Here is a 17,193-nt window from a genome sequence, read left to right as displayed (position 1 = left end):
TCCATACTGAGAGCAGATTCTTCTGGAATCCCGGTCAGCTCTGTTTTTGTTACCACACCTGCTCACCCAGGTGGGCACTCAAATCCACACCCTGGTCACATAGGAGAATGTTTGTGTGATGCAGGACAGCTTTTTATAGGCTGTTTCTTATTAAAACTGTTGATCTGTGCTAGCAGGATGAAGGACCAAAAACCAGAAACAGCCTTTATACTTCTAAGTTGTGTAGCTGGTATTAGTTGTCATTGGACCACCTCCGTTTGACCAAAGGAGCCCTGGTGATCAGTGGTTAAGAGCCTGGCTGCTAACCAAAAGGTTGGCAGTTCAAATCCACTAGCAGCTCCTTGGAAACCCTATGGGGCAGTTCTACTCTGTTCTGTAGGGTCTCTATAAGTCAGAATCAACTAATGGCAACGGGTTTGGGTTTGCCCATGACCATGTTCCCTGGTGGCTCTGGGAAGTGGGAACACAAAGCCAGGAGGTGGAACAGCTCCACCACTTGTCTTCCTGGGTCTCCTTCACACGCTATTTTATAAAAAATGGGTGAGTAAGGCTGCCTCTAAACCAACCATGAAGAAGCCACCCTGAAAGTAAACTTTTTGACGGAACCCCTCCTGCTGAGTAGGCTCATATTTGCATAATGCATACAGGAACAGAAAAGAAATGTTGATTATCGACTTTCTTTTAACTTCAAAGCACTATGCTACTCATTTGCATATTTATTATTCTACTTAATAATCACAAAACTACATTTAAATAGGTATCATTGCAAGTTAGTTCCACTTGCCAAAGATCACGGATGTGGAAGAGCTGCATTCAAAACTACGATTTGCCTAACTCCAGGGTTCATACCCTTCATCACCTTTCAATCAGAAAAGTACTTCCATGCTTTGGGAGAGAGATGGAGATTTTGAGAAGAACTCTGGAAAACCTGTAAGACTCAGACAGAAGGCCAAATATTTCTCAAAGTCCAGCTGAGATTTCCTCCACTTCTGGAAACAGTACACTTTGAGGACTCTGAAATGCTCATTTGGTACTTCTTAATTCGGTATTGCTAGTGATGCTGTCCCACTTGAGTCACTGTGATGGTTAAGATTGTGTGTCAACTTGGCTGGGCCATGGTTCTCAGTGTTTATATGTGATCACCCCCATGATGGGATCTGCTGTGAGTAGCCAATTGGTTGAAAGGGAGTTTCTTCAGGCTTGTGGCCTGTATCTGAATATAAGCGGATGCTCTGGCTTTTGCCTGCTCTGGATCCCACAGCTGGCTCCCGTTTGCCTGACCTCCGATTCTTGGGACTTGAGCTAGCAGCTTACCTGCCAATCCTGGGATTCATGGATCTTCACAACTTGTGAGCAAGAGCCCTGCTCTCCGTCCTGCCGATGTTAGGTTCGCCAGCCCCTGCGGCTACGTGAGTCAGGAGAAGCCTCTATCTTAATTCATGGACTTGGGACATTCCAGCCTCTACAATCTTGTGAGATGTTTCCTTGATATAAATCTCTCTCTGTATGTATTCATATGCTTTACTGGTTTTGCTTCCCTAGAAAACCCAGCCTAAGACAGTCCCCAATTACATTAATGAAGTAGTACATGAGAGAGTGTTGGGCAGGGAGCCAAGAAAACTGTGTCCTAATCTTGTCTCTAAGGAGGCCTGGTGGCACAAACGGTTAGTGGTTGGCTGCTAACTGAAAGGTTAGCGGTTCAAATCTGCTGAATGGTTCTGCTGGAGAAAAGACCTGGATATCTGCTCCAGTAAAGATTACAGCCTAGGAAATCCTTTGGGGAAGTTCTACTCTGTCCCATAGGATCACTATGAGTTGCAACTGACTCCATGGCACCCAAAACAACAGTAGTCTTGTCCTTGCCACAAACTACCTGTGTGAAACCTGAGATTCTTTCCAACTTCAGTTCTCTGGTGCCCCCTGCCTAACGTAAACCAAAAAAACCAAACCCTTTACAGTCGATTCCAACTCATAGGCACCCTATAAGACAGAGTAGAACTGCCCCCATAGGGTTTCCAAGGAGCAGCTGGTGGATTCGAACTGCACCCAAGTTGTCAACCTAACATAGTCGGTGCTTAAAATTTTTTTATGATTAAAAACCCATTTTGGAGTCGATTCTAACACATAGTGACCCCGTAGGACAGAGCAGAACTTCCCCGTTGGGTTTCCAAGGCTGTAGATCTACAGAAAAGTAGACTGCCACATCTTTCTCCCAAGGAGCTGCTGGTGGGTTTGAACTGCTCAGCTTTAAGTTAGCAGGCAAATTCTTAACCAGTGCACTACCAGGGCTCCTCCTTGATGTGATTACCACTACACCGCCAGGGTTCCCTTGAAGTGATTAGTTAGGTTTAATATTCTCGTCAGCATAGGTTTGGGTGTCCCTACGGTAAACGCGGCACGGTTATCCGAGGGCGGTTGCACCCCAGCCTTGGGCAGTCAGCAGCTTAGGGCTCTGCTGCCTTCCCTGGCGCAGATGTGTCAAGTTCAGGCCTGGGAACATACTGGTTGCAAGAAGGCATGCCAAAACTGTGGAGAAATGAAAAACGGAAAATAACCCAATAATTATTAGGCATATTGCCAGGCGCTTATCTTTTTAAACTTCACAACGATGGTTCAGAAATGCATTATTAGCACCACTGTTACTGAAACTGGAAACCAAGATGCAGGTTACACCAAAATACCTGGTATCCCTTTCCCTCACCCTAAATACACAGAGAAAGTACATCCCTCTGGCTCTCGGCTTATTTACATCTCGGACCCCGCCCCCGCCTAGCACCACGAGGGGCCACGCCCACTCATTTGCATACGGGCGCGCCCAGTTGCGGGCGGGTACCGGGCTCTTTCTGTCCCTTGCCCGTCCTATTCTCGGGGCAGCTAGGAGCCTCCCCCAGGCATGAGCACGTGCTCACCCGGCTTAACGACGGAAAGTGGACGAGGCAGCAGCCCCCAAATCGGCCCCACCCAATGGCGCTGGCAGGGACCAAGGAAGGGGCCCAGGAAGCGGCAACGAGAGCCGGTGGTCGCTGGGGATTATTTTCCCAGCGCGGCAGGTTACGTGCCTTCCACTCTTCCCTCCCTTTCCCAGAGTCGCTTCTGGGAGGGTGCCGGAATTGAAATCAGCCGAGACCGCTCGCGTCCAGCCCCTCCTCGGCCTCTGCCGCCAGCCGGCCGCGCCTCGCCTCACGCTCTACGGGGGAGGCGGGACCAATCAGCGCGCGACGTCTCCCTTCCGATTCAAGGCTCCGGACGCTAGGCTCACACCCCGGCCAGCCCGCGCGCTGATTGGCTGCGAGCGCCGCCGGTCCAGCCGGGTGGGCGGGGCGGCCGAAGGGAAAGGGAGGCGGGGAGGTAGTGGCCCGCGACTCTCGGCGCCCCGCTCGCCCCCAGCCCTTCCCTTGGCGCTCGGCCTCCTTCCTTCCCTCCTCCGCTCCCTTCATCTGCTGTGCGCGCGGAGCGCTCTGCTCGGCCGGCGTTCCTCGCGCCCTAACAGGCGGGTGGGGGCGCCAATCAGCGGGCGGCAGGGTGCCAGCCCCGGGGCTGCGCCGGCGAATCGGCGGGGCCCGCGGTGGGAGGCGGGTCTAGCCGCGCGGCCGCGGCGGCGGAGGAGCAGCTCGCCAGCCAGCAGCCAGCGAGCGCCGAGCGGGCCGCCGGGAGGTGGGTGCGCTGCGCCGCTGCGGCCGCGGTGTGAGGGCGGCGGGCGGAAGCGGAGGTGGCCGGTGGGCGCGGCGGGGGAGGGCTTGGCGTCCGGGGCCGGGAGGGGAGGTCCGGGCGCGCGCGCGCGAGGGGAGGAGGGGCGGCGGCGGGACGCGCGCGTCCCCACCCCCTCCTTCTCCGGCGGGCGGTGGCGGCCGGGCCCGCGACCCTCCCCTTGCCCGGCTGCGCGCCGGGAACTGAGCTGGGGGGCGGGGTGGGGCGGGAAGCCGGGCGGCTGGGAGTGTTTTCAGTTCCGCCTCCAATCGACCATTCCCCTCTTCCCCTCCCAGCCCCCTCCATCCCATTCGGAAGAGGAAAGAACAAAAGGTCCCGGACCCCCGGATCTGACGGGGCGGGACCTGGAGCCCCGGTCCAGGTAAAGCCCCCGTGCCCGGCGGCCCTGGGGGTAGGGGTGTGTTTGTGTTTGGCTTGGGTCGGTAAGATTCGCCGTGTCACATGGCCACGGGCCGTTGGGGGTTGGGGTGTGGCGGGGTTGGGGGCAGTGGGTGCGCCGGGCTTTCGGATGGACGAGGATCGAAGGGGCCAGGGGAAGGCCGAAAGGGAAGGGGCCAAACGTGCCAGCGCCGCGTCCTGGAGCTGCGGGCGAGCCTGGTCCGGGGCGCGGGCCGATGTGTCTCTTCTCCTCCGCTGGTAACACACTTGCTAGTTTGTGGTTCTGATTTTTAAAGTCGAAGGGACAGAGCTCTTATTTCAGGAGTTGTTGGAAAGCCGTGTTACGAGTGTGAGATACTTTCTTTGCTTCCAGTTTTTTTGGTCTTGCAACCTTTGTTAACCATAATAGTCTCCGGTTCTGAATTGCTTGTGTGTGCTCACATAAACACGCACACGGCTGCTACTCTGTCGAGATCATTCTTTACTCGGGAAAGTTGCTTCGTGAGTGGAGGCGATTAGTTTTTATCACCCGCCTTGAGAAAGCACGGTAACTTATTTCGTGTATTTAAAACTTGGTTTTCAAAATTGCAACTTTAATGATTTTTTTCTCTTTTGGTGGACTACTGGCCTTGGGTAGTGTACTTTTGTCTGCTGCTTACTTACTCTCAGGTAGTTATGCTTTCCTTTTGATCCCAAACAAAAGAAAAACAATACCTAGGTTGGTTTTGTTATTCCTCCCTCTTGACCCTTTAGAAGCCAAATACTGTTGGTTTGCTGTCAGCAAAACCTTTGTTGAAAAGAATTGCTAGGCAAAACGAATTTGGAAGTAGTATTATCCGTCAAAGTCATGTCTTGTTTGCTACAGTTTGGAGTATATCAGTTTTGGTGTCTTGAACTACATACAGTAAAATGATTATAAGTAAGTGATCACACAAACTTATCTCAGCTTTTCAAAAATGGTCTCTGAAAATTAAGTTAATTTCCAGAATTCTGAATGAGTCTGTATTTCCTTTTCATTTTCTCTCTTCTAATTTCATACGAATTGAACCTGTGCCACTGATAGTAAAGATGTTTTCCTCTAGCCTAATAAGATAATAAATTTGCTGTTATTATGCTGAAAATACATTTGTTCTAGTTTTGACCTCTTTTAACAAAAAGATTCTAACATGGAAGTATAACTCAAATAGTTAGCAAAGCATTTATATTAAATTCAGAAAGTAATACTGATTGTATTTTTAGAGTTTCTCAGTTTTTGTCATAAAGTGTGGTAGATAGTAAATAAAATGTCTTTGGGCATTTCTAAAGTGAGTGCCCACTTTCTGTTAAAATCTGCTATTGAGTTTGAAGGAGTTCATTGGCCATTTTTATTTAGTGTTGGAAACATCTGTTTCTGTATTTTAGTAAAATGTTGCTCTTAGAAGCTTGGTTTTTATACTTTGTAGTACACCTTCTGAAGCAGTGATTTCTCATTGTAGATGTTTAACAAAAGTTTGGTTTTTCAAGGATGTAACTGTGTATCTAGTCATAAGTGGTCAATTTCCTACACAAACTATAAGGTTCATGAAATACTAGTCTTGTAAGAAACTGTGCAGGGTAATTTCCTGTTGTTTGTGGCTTGTCAGCCTTGGTAATATGTTTTAACTCTTAAGTAGGAATTTTGGGGATGATTTTGTGTATTTCCAGCCTTCAACTCAGAAGTTCTCCTTAACAGGAACAAAGGTTGTTTCTACTTCAGGTTGGGGGGGGGTAGGGGGTGGGAGGCTGCCCTTTTCATTGTCATATTGTAAACGTTAGGATTTTGTTGCAGTAATCTCATTACTTCTCACTGGGGGACATAATGTGCACTAGAAACACTCAGTTTAGCTGCATAAACTGATGAATGTTTACATTTTGAAAATATTTTCACTTTTGGCTTTTAGGCCTAAAAGCTTGCTTTCTTCTTGTTGGGTTTTGATTCTGTTGGTTTTGTATTTTAAGACTCCAGAAGCCTCGTTTTGTAGCAGCTTTTTTGTACAGGTGTTTTTGTAATGCATATAAAAGCTGTATTAAGTGCAGTCTGGCAGATGGAAGTTTATTCATATTCTTGGGACAAGAGTCATTTTTAGGGGGTTGAGAGGGGCGTGTCTTTTAGCTTCCTCCTATTTTGATGGGAGTGGAAGAGCCATTTTTAGGCCTTCAGTTTCTGTAAAGGAAAGTGTTTCCCACTAAGTATTGTAAGGGTGGTCAGAAAACTTCAAAGGTAAAGATTTCGGAAACAGTTCAGGAGACGTTATGCATTTATCCAACAGGTAACTTTTATTTATTGAACCAGTAGCATTTATTCATTTATTCAGTGAATAACATGTATTCAACAAATAGCCTTTTTTGCGCGTCAGGCCCTGGGCTAGGCAATGAAGTATTTAGCGGCCAACAGTTAATACCCCTATTCCTTAATGGAATTAGAAAAGTGGAAATTCCTAATGCCCCTTGCCCCACTCCCCAGTATTTAGAATAAGAAAATTATGTTAGTGTACAAATTTAGGGAACGTGTGATAAATTCATGACCGAGCTGGTTCCTGAAGTACGCTCGCATTGCTTTCTACCCAGTGTAGAGGGCAGCACTAGGGAAGATGGGAAGTGTTAATAACTCTTTGTGTCTTTGGAAACAGCCCATGTATTTTGGGGAGAACCTGTTAACATTTTTATACAGTGTATACAAATTGGAGATTAGGCCAATCTTTCAGTAGTGTGTTGCTGAACCGATGGACACTTGCAGAGCTAAGCTGAATTTGGCATTAGTTCATTAGTTTGATTATCCATTGCCCTTTAGGTATAGAGACTGGTTGGGGAAAGGAAGAAAACTTGACTCAGGTCAGACTTAAGCATACGGATCAGGAATAAAGTATAAAGACAATTAGCTAAACTGGAGAATAAGGATTGTCCAGCAATCTCATATAGTGAAAAAGCCATGGATTTTACCATGTTGGGCAGATTGCTTAACTCCTGAGCCTTGGTTTTCTGACTGAAAATGGAGGTAATAACACCTATGTCTTAAGATTAAATGATGATAATTAAAGTATCTAGAACATTGCCTGAGACGTAACGGGTCCTCCCAAATGATCTGTTCTCTTGCTCTGGTCTTGTGGTTTTCAGTCATTTGTGCCCTTTCTAATCCAGATGACTTGCTTCCACCCTTATCTTTGACCTATTATAGAGGAGGCACTAAGCAGAAAAGACTGAGGTAGCCAGATTGTCCAAGTCCATACCTTAAAGCTTCAGTCATGGGAGAACCATTGAGCCCCATTGTCAGAGCCTGTTGGTGTTTATTTAAAATATTTCTAATAAGCCTAGTTACCTGGCTTCTAAACCCATAGTAGATTAGAAACTAGTAGATTGTGGATAGTTTAGGAGGTTAAGAAGGGTTGTGGTGGGGGCTGGTTGGAGGATGGAGAACTGTTAGCCTACTGTCTATTGTAAGAAAAAACAGATAACAGCCTGGCAGGGTAATAGAGATAATCCACAGGACACACAAACAAATATTCAAAGCCTAACTAGCATGCCTGGGGCCATTCAGTGCAGGACCTGACCTGAAAGCATAGTAATGAATGTTCATCAATTAGGTTAACTCATATTTGGGAAAATTTTTTAAGAGTGCAGCAGTCTACATAAAATATCGTAGACTGTCATTGGGATGATTAACAAATGTTCCTCAAGAGATAAAACATTCTGCTATTTTGAATGACTTATTTCACAGAAGATCCACAAAGTACCTACTGTGACCAAGATGTTTCGCATTTGCTTTGCCATTGAAAGAGCCATGATTCCAGACTGAAAAATCTTTTATGCTAGGCCAGTAGTAAAGAAAAGCTATCTAACTGGTGTAGCACCTCATGGCACACCTTTTCTTCAGAGGAAGTCATTCAGTCTTTTTTCAGGCTGGAGTTTATGGAGAACTTCACTTAGGTTTTGCGATACGGAGTGTGCTAGAGATTTCCAGGGCCTACCACTTGTGGAGGAGCCCTGGTAGCTGCTAACCAAAAGGTCAGCGGTTCAAACCCACCAGCTGCTCCATGGGATAAAAGACCTGGTGATCTGCTTCTATAAAGATTACAGCCTTGGAAACTATTAAAAAAAAAAGAAAAAAACCAAACCTGTTGCTGTCAGGTCGATTCCGACTCATAGTGACCCTATCTGACAGAGTAGAACTGCCCCATAGAGTTTTCAAGGAGCGCCTGGTGGAGTCAAACTGCCGACCTTTTGGTTAGCAGCCGTAACACTTAACCACTATCCCACCAGGGTTTCCAGAAGAAAGTTAAAGTGTTGCATTGGCTGGGAATCGAACCCAGGCCTTCCACATGGCAGGTGAGAATTCTGCCACTGAACCACCAATGCTGAATGGCTTGGAAACTATGGGCAGTTCTGATCTGTCCTGTAGGGCTGCTATGAGTGAGACTCAACATGACAGCAATGGGTTTGGTTCTTTTTTCTTTTTTTTTTTTTTTTTAACAGCAAGGGTTTTGGTTTGGTTTTTTAAGCATGTGTGGACCAGTCTGTCCATTGAGGGCTTTTTGTTTTATATACCCAGTGCTGTCGAGTCGATTCTGACTCATAGTGACCCTATAGGACAAAACAGCACTGCTGTGGGGTTCCCAAGGAGCGCTTGATGGATTCGAACTGCAGACCTTTTGGTTAGCAACCATAACTCTTAACCACTGTGCCACCAGGGTTTCCTTTTATATGTGACCATAATGCCTGATACTAACCTTTTTTTGGTTTTTTCTTCCTACTTCTGGGTTACTTTCTAAACCATGTACTTTATTAAATATTTATTGGTGACCTTGTACTGTGTCGCTTTGGCTATTTAAAAAGTAGTAATATTTTTTAGCAGTAGTATAAAAGTAATCCATCCTTTTTTAGATAAAAATGCACAGTTAGAGGCTTACTGCTAGTCACTGATCTGTGTGATAATGTCTCTAGAGTGGCAAAACCGTGATAGTGTATTTAGTTAGGACATAATTCACTGCTGATTCTAGATCTACATGTTGTAGGCAGCTCCCAGCTTCAATTCCAGCAGTTTCTTGTAGGGAAGATGTAATTTTGCCATGCTGGTGGATTGCCTCTAGTTTGGCTAGATAGCCAGAAATATTAGGGTGATTCCATAACTTATGTATTTGCCTTATATTCTAGAGTGGGGGGTGGTTCCTTTTGAGCTTGAAGGGCTCCTCGTATTTGTAACTGAGGCACACTGATAGGACAGATGCTTGACAATTTAGATATATCTTTAGGTTTTGTACTCTTGAGAAAACAAATCCTAAAGTTGGATTCATTCTCATTAAATTTTTCTTGAATTTACTGTGAAATTGTCACTAGTTCTTCCAGGTAGCTCTATAAATCTTCAAAACCCGGAATTAAGTTGGCCTTGGGGCTGCAGAGCAATGAAAAGTGATTGTAGACTTCATTTACCATCTGCTCATGTGCAGTTTGCATTTCATTTCCCTGAAAAATCTACAGTGCCCTACCTCCCTTCCTTGTCTCATTGGGGAGGGAATAATTTCAGGTTTAATGTACAGGTAGTCCCTGCCTTACGTTGGGGTTCTGTTCTGATGACTCCGTCGTAAGTTGGTTCTGACATAAATTGAATAATTGATGTAAACTTTTTAGTTTTCATTATTATTGCCTTTTACTATCAGTAAGTTTATAAATCTCATCTTTATCTTTCAACATCTGCGCGTGAACATCCGAGATAACATCAGGAAATTATGCACTGCAGCATTGTATGTAGTACATGTTACTAACGATAAGTTGTACAAAAAAACCAGACAGAGCGTTGTTAAGTGTGGTTCCTTGTTTAACTCCAGTACGCCGTGGATTAGGGACTACCTGTATTCAGTTAGTAAGGAAGAAGAATGAGCCATTGAAAGTCCAACAGGTTCATTCCCTTGAGTCCGTTAGTTCAAAAAGACTTCTGTCTGAAAAAGTAGCATAGTAAATCTGTAATCTCTTAGTTCTCCTGTGTTGTATGCTGCTTCAACTAATTCCAAAAATTCTATAAAGATAGTGGTTAAGGGCTTGTAAATATTAAGAAAATGCTCTGTCTTAATCACATTTTTCGTTATAAGATGCGGGGCTGTGAATCTGGCTTGCCAGGTTCATGGCACAAACCCCGGTAAGTGGTGCAGTGGAAGCTGGGCCCGTGAGTCTTCCCCCTTGACTTGGATGAACTCTTGAAACTTTGTTTTTTGACCAGAGATGTGAATGAACATTTTCCATGTTCAGACCAGTCTTCTTAAAGATTTCACAGATAGGTGGTTAGACTCTAGTCCTTGTTCGCTGACCAGTTAAACTTCTCTTTTAAAAACTGTTTAAGTATCAGGAGGTTCACCTTTGGCCTGAGGTTTGTGCATCAGGCATTTCGGCTTTAAACCAGCAGTTTTCAGACTTAAAGCATGCACACATCTAGGTGCGCAAAGGCCACCAGAAAGGCTTAAAAAATGTTATGCGGAATTTCAGAATGTAAGACTGATAAAAAGACAAAAACTTTTTTTGTCTGGGGGGGCGGGAGAGGGAGGATGGGCAGTGCTGAAGTCCTACCTGCTCAGGTTCCCTATCATTCTTACCTCCAGTAAGCCTTTGAAGGAGCACCAAGGAACAGTATTACCTATTGCCATCAAGTCTGTTCCGGCTCAGAGCAACCCTGTAGGGCAGAGTAGAACTGCCCTGTAGGTTTTCCAAGGCTGTAATCTTTATGGAAGCAGACTGCCACATCTTTCTCCTGTGGAGAGGCTGGTGGGTTGGAACCACTAACCTTTCAGTTAGCAGCTGAGCGCTTAACACTGTGCTACCAGAGCTACTGGGAACAATATTAGAGAAAAATATTCGCAGTACACCTTCACTGTCCAGTATGGTGGCCACTAGCCACATGTGGACTTGAAATGAGACTAGTGTGACTGAGGAACTGAATGTTAAATTTTCATGAATTAATTTTAATCTAAATTTAAGTAGCCATACATGACTAGTGACTGCTGTATTGGATAGCCCAGATAAAGGACATGTCCATCAGTGTAGAAGGTTCTATTGGACAGCACTACTCTATAAAGACCTTGCATTAATTGAATTTTTACAGCCTGAGGACTGTATCCACAAGATTTGGGTGAAGACAGACTGGGAATTTGAAGGACAGTTAGAGCACTTAAATCTCATGCTGATTTGAGTCTGGGCTTGTGTAGTATTCTCATAGGTGCTTTTTTTTGTGCTTTAAGTGAAAGTTTACAGCTCAAGTTAGTTTCTCGTACAAAAATTTATACACACATTATTATGTGACCCTAGTTGCTCTCTGTAATGTGATGGCACACTCCTCCTTTGCATCCTGGGTTTCCCATGTCCATTCAGTCAGCTTCTGTCCCTTTCTGCCTTCTCATCTCGCCTCCAGATAAGAGCTGTCCATTTTGTCTCTCATGTATCTACTTGAACTAAGAAGCACACTCTTCACAAGTATCATTTTATGTCTTACAGTCCAGTCTAATCTTTGTCTGAAGAGTGGGCTTCAGGAATGGTCTTAGTTCTGGGTTAAGAGCGAGTCCGGGGGCCATATCTTCCAGGCTTCTTCCAGTCTGAGTCAGACTATTAAGTCTGGTCTTTTTACTAGAATTTAAGTTCTGCACCCCACTTTTCTCCTGCTCCGTCAGGGAGTCTCTGTCATGTTCCTGTCAGGGTGGTCATTGGTGGTAGCCAGGCACCATCTAGTTTCTCTAGTCTCAGGCTGATGTAGTCTCTGGTTTATGTGGCCCTTTCTGTTTCTTGGGCTAATAATTTTCCTTGTGTCTCTGGTATTCATTCTCCTGTGCTCCGAGTGGGTTGGGACCAATTGATGCATCTTAGATGGCCGCTTGATAGCGTTTAAGACCCCAGATGCCATGCACCAAAGTGGAATGCAGAACATTTTCTTAATAAACTTTGTTATGCTGATTGACCTAGATGTCCCCTGAAACCATGGTCCCCAGACCCTCGACCCTGCTTCTCTGTGCCTTGAAGTGTTTGGTTGTATTCAGGAAACTTCTTAGCTTTTGGTTTAGTCCAGCGATAGGTACTTTTTTATAATCTGGTTAAGTCTTGGGAATGGTAAAGGAGTATGTAGCAGTGGTAGTTCAGTGGCAGAACTCTTGCCTTCATTCAGGTCTCAACCAATGCACTTCAGGAGCGGCCACCACCTGGCTGTCAGTGGTGGGTTGTGTGTTGCCATGGTGCTGAAGGTCCCTGGGTAACACAAGTGGTTGTAACCTAAGGGTTGGCAGTTTGAACCCACCAAGCAGTGCTGCAGAAGAAAGGCCTGGCAGTCTGCGTCTGTAAGGATTCCAGCCGAGAAAGCCTTACAGAGCAATTCTACTCTGTAACACATAGGGTCGCTATGAATCGGAATTGACTCGATGGCAGCAAGTTTGGTTTTTTTGTTTGTTTTATGGTGTTGAACAGGTTTCAGTGGAGCTTCCAAACTAACATGGACTAGGAAGAAAGGCCTGGTGATCTGCTTCTGGAAATCAGCCGTTGAAAACCCTTTGGTACAGTCTTGTGCATGGGGTTGCTACGAGGTGGGGTTTGATTTGTGGCAGCTAAAAACAGCAGTGTATTTTTTTTTTTTTTTAAAAACCAAACCCTGTTTCCGTCTAGGCGATTCTGACTTATAGTAACCCTGTAGGACAGAGTAGGGCTTCCAGGGAGCGGCTGGTGGATTCAAACTGTGGACCTTTTGGTTAGCGGCCGAGCTCTTAACCAACTGATCGTAGAGCTGTGGGTTCCACACAACTCATTAAAGGTGAAAGGAATGTAACTCCTAAGTAAAGAATAGGTACTTTCTTTACAACAATTCCCGTGTAACTTGTGGTCTTTTACTTACTTCAGGGTTAAATTAAATCCCTAAGATTAGGTTTTGACAATCCATAAAATTGAACACATAAAAATTTTCAGTTTGCTTTTGTTTAATAGCCATATTACCCATTGTTCTCTGTGGGACCAACTTGTTTTTCCAATTGGCAGTGTTTTTCCTTGTTAGCTTACAACTTTCGGAAAAGCCATAGAGTGAGAACTGAGAAATCTGTTTTTTAACAATTTGTTTTTATTTATTTTTCAAATATTTCCTGCTGTCCTGGTTACTGATGATATCTTTGACTAAAACAGTTACACAGATAGAGGTCATTAGTGATGCTGCTTCTTGTCTCCACTTTGTGTGGTACATGTTTGAACATGGATTACCAAAAATCTACAATGGATTTTATATTATTTCATGTGGGACCAGCACCATCATATTTCAGCTAATTTGTTATGTTGAAATATCTCTGATTTTCTTTTGAAATAAAAATTGATATAGGAATTAAGGGAATATTTTATGTTTCTCTACAGTCCTCTTCCCTCCATACCTACAGTTGCTTTCTATATTACTCACCTCCTTTGTTTGACTGGTTCTGAAGTTTTTTTTTTTTTTTTTGCCACTCTTTTTCATATTACCCTTTCCAAAGTCATCAGTGAATTCCGAACTTCTAAGTTCAGCAGTCTTTTCTCAATTTTACTACTTTATTCAGTGTTTGTCATTATCAACTATCATCTGTATAAATTTCTTCAAATTACACAGACGGACATGCTAGAACAGACATAGATGAGGCCCGTCTGTTGCAAACACGTGGGGATGTTGGATGAAATGTAAGACAAGTTTTATTTTAAATATACAAGTGTGTGTAGCTGAGCTTCAGAGAGAGGGAGAAAGAGAAGAATGTCCCAGGTACTAGAAACTTAACAACAAAAATCAAAGCCAGTGTTAAGGAAAAGCTAGCCTTGGAGATTGTATTAGATAAAGGATCTTGTAGCTAGGGACAGGGTTGTAATGCCATTTGGAGAAAGGCGATAGGACTGGAACTATATTAAAAAAATAACTTAAAACTGTCCTGATGCTGAAACATGTGTGGCCTCTGAGAGAAACACTCCTCAAACCTCTCTATATAAAACTAGAAAAACACTAGTCCTGGATGAACTTAAATATCACATGAAGACCCTGCAAGATAAATAAAACCAGATCCACAGTAATGGTGAGCTTTTGAGTAGCCAATACGTTATTGTAATTCAGAATTCAAAAGGTACAAGAGGGTATACAGTGAAAAGTCTCTTTGGCAGCCTGTCCCTTGCTACCTACCCATTTGCCTTTCCAGAAGCAAATAGTGTTGTCAGGGTTTTGTATATCATTCCAGAGCTTTTATGCATGTATGAGCAACTTTGCATGACTATTACCTTTTAATACAAATGGTTATGTATTTTACTTAACAACGTATTCTGTAGATTATTCCTTGATAGTACGTACTGAGTGCGCTTGTTTTTTCTCTTGGCTATGTGGTATTTTATAGGGGTGTCCGTAATATATTTCGTTGGTCCTATATTGGTGAGTCACTAGCCTTGAGTGCTTGAAATGTAGCTAGTCCAAATTGAGATGGGCTGCAAGTGTAAAATACACATTAGATTTCTAAGACTTAGTACAAAAGTAGAATGTAAAATATCTGACAATACTTTTAATACTGATTGCATATTGAAATATTTGGATCTATTGGGAAACCCTGGTAGCATAGTGGTTAAGAGCTATGGCTGCTAACCAAAAGGCCGGCAATTCAAATCCACCAGGCGCTCCTTCCAGTCCTATAGGGTCGCTATGAGTCGGAATTGACTCGATGGCAATGGGTTTGGTTTTTTTTTTTAATGGTGTTATTAAAATTGTTACTATTAAAATTATTAACTTCACCTATTTTTACTTTGTAATGTGGCTACTAGAAAATTTATGATTTTTACATTTGTGGATTGCATTCTATTTCTTTTGGTCAGCACTGGTCTAATGACACTCCATGGATGTGTAACAGGTATGAATCTGTGAAGTCTCTTACTCAGGCACTTTTTTTTTTGCATGGTAATCTATGGAATCAGGAGTCTCTTGCTAAGATGTTGGTTAAAAGGTACCCGGCTTTTCTTTATTGCCTTATTCGTTCTCAACCATTTACCATCATTGTGGGTCTTATCAGTGAAAGTGATGCTTCCGTTGACTTTTAAGATGTTTATTCACGTGGAGAGAAACCTGGCATTGTCTTCATCCACACGTTTTTTAACCTGTTCTAGTTTGCACTGGTTGCCCTCTACAACTAGTGCAGTTGCCTTCACCTTTCTTCTTTACCAGATCAGGTCTTTGCATCCTGTATATACTCTTCCTTCCTTTTGATGAAACATTTCCTCCAGAACCTTCCTGAGAGAGTGTGTGGGATACATATTTAGAGATCTTACGTGTCTGAAAATGCCTTTATTCTACCCTGGCTGGGTAATAGAATTTTAGGATGGAAGTAGTTTTTCTTCAGAAGTTTAAAGACATTGCCGTATGGGTTTAATTTACAGTGTTAACTGTTGAGAAAACCAGAGCCATTCGGGCACCTCATCTTTTCTATATGACCTGTTTTTTCTCCTTGGAGGCATCCAGGCTCTTCCTTTGTCCTCTGCATTCTGAAGTTTCACTGCCATATGCCTCTTTGTGGGTGTGTTTTTTTATCCATTATGCTGGGGTCTTGATGGACCCCTTGAATCTGGGAACTCCTGTGTTCAGTCCAGAGTTATTTTTCTTGATTTCTTTAACTGAGCCCTCCCCCACCTCTTGCCCTATTATCTTTGATGTCTTTCTGGAATGCCTGTTTGAACATGGACCTCCTGAACTAGTCCTTCAGTTTTCTTTGTTTTTTCCTTCTATTTCCCCATCTATCTTTTTATTTACTTCTTGGGAGATTTCCTACTTCATCTTACAACCCTTCCATTGTCTCCCCCCATTTCTGCTATCATCAGCTGTTGAGCTCTCCAAGAGCTGCTCTTTTCTTCTCTGAATGCTCCCTTTGTATAGCATGCTGCTCTTACTTCAGAGTTGCTGTATCTTCTATTCCTCTGGCTATATTGATGAATTTAAAAAAATGTTTCTTTCTCGGTATAGGCTCCAAGTTGAATTTTTCTGTTTGTGTTTGTTCTCCATGTTTCCCCAGATGTCCGGTAAGCCTTGATTAAGAAGTAGGGGTCTGAAAAAGCTGATCGGAAATTGAGCATGTGGGTGAGGTTTGTCTCCTTTCAGTTTTACTGTAATCTGAGTGGGCTGTTTATTGGTAAACTCTCTGTATTAGTAGCTGTCTTTCCTCCTGGGTTGGTCAATATCCCAGAGAAGTCTTTTGACCTCCTGACTTAAAGGGTAGAGGTCTTGCTCCTAGTATTTGGGGAGCCAGTACCCAGTGGAGGAAGGGGTTTTGGAATCTTGGCATGCAGTGTACTCTTACTCATTTACTCCCTCTGTTTTCCCAGTGGTACCTAGGCCATCTCCTAGTCCCAGGGTATTGTTTTACCCTCTGCAGAGAATCAACATTTAGTTTTCTGGAGAAGGGTGGGCAGTTGCCCAGTGACATCGCCCGAGGGAGCAGATCTAAGCATCTTACCCAATCCTACCTATTTTATCTCCCCCCACCCCCTTTTGAGACTTCTGCTGTGTAAATCAGGAATTTTCTCAGCTTTTTCCACAGCTGGGCTAGAGTTCAGCAGTCTTTGATCTGATCACAGTTTCTACTCATCCAGTTATTTTCCAGCTGTCAAAATTTTGCTTCTGTTTTTCCCTCACCTTTTCTCCCTTGTGAGGTTGTCTTTTTTCTTTTGTAATTCCTTTAGTGTGGCTTTTAATAGTTCTGCTGTCTTCACCTGCAATCCACTGATTAGTTGTGTAAAGTGTAAAGTTTTCCATTAAAAACTTTTTAAGGGCAAGCCTCTGAAAGAATTGAAGCAGGATGTATAACTCCAAGTCATTGAGGGTGAACCAGAAGCAAAGAAACAAACAAAAAAAACAAACCTGTTGCTGTCAAGTTGATTCCGACTCATAGTGACCTTGTAAGTCACAGTAAAACTGCCCCACAGGGTTTCCACGGCTGTATTCTTCATGAAAGCAGGTTGCCATAACTTTCTCCTGAGAAGTGGCTGGTGGGTAGAACCACCAACCTTTTGGTTAGCAGCCAGCCGCTTAACTACTGTGCCATCAGGGCTTCTTCAAGAAGGATGGGGGAAGGGAGTGGAAATGAAGAAAATTTAATCATT

The 17,193-nt window shown here is 43.9% G+C and overlaps 1 protein-coding gene and 1 non-coding gene across 3 annotated transcripts in view; one reads left to right on the top strand and one right to left on the bottom strand.

The window, feature by feature from the left end:
• The first annotated feature begins 3,335 nt into the window (after nucleotides 1–3,335).
• Nucleotides 3,336–17,193, top strand: part of SMAD2 (SMAD family member 2) — a 92,892-nt gene continuing 79,034 nt past the window's right edge. Inside the window, exons 1-2 of one of the 2 annotated variants that reach the window (XM_049899917.1) lie at nucleotides 3,337–3,654; nucleotides 3,984–4,069. The gene's annotated coding sequence lies outside the window, so the exon portion shown is untranslated. Of the gene's footprint in view, nucleotides 3,655–3,983; nucleotides 4,070–17,193 lie in introns of both variants that reach the window. The other variant, XM_049899918.1, reaches the window with a different exon arrangement.
• Nucleotides 8,387–8,457, bottom strand: TRNAG-GCC (transfer RNA glycine (anticodon GCC)). The gene has a single exon. It is a non-coding gene; the product is annotated as a tRNA-Gly (tRNA).

The sequence above is a fragment of the Elephas maximus genome, chromosome 11, assembly GCF_024166365.1.
Source record: "Elephas maximus indicus isolate mEleMax1 chromosome 11, mEleMax1 primary haplotype, whole genome shotgun sequence".
In the NCBI taxonomy this organism is placed as follows: Eukaryota; Metazoa; Chordata; class Mammalia; order Proboscidea; family Elephantidae; genus Elephas; species Elephas maximus.
Note: the sequence above shows the minus strand (reverse complement) of the source record. Positions and strands in the feature narration are given on the sequence as shown.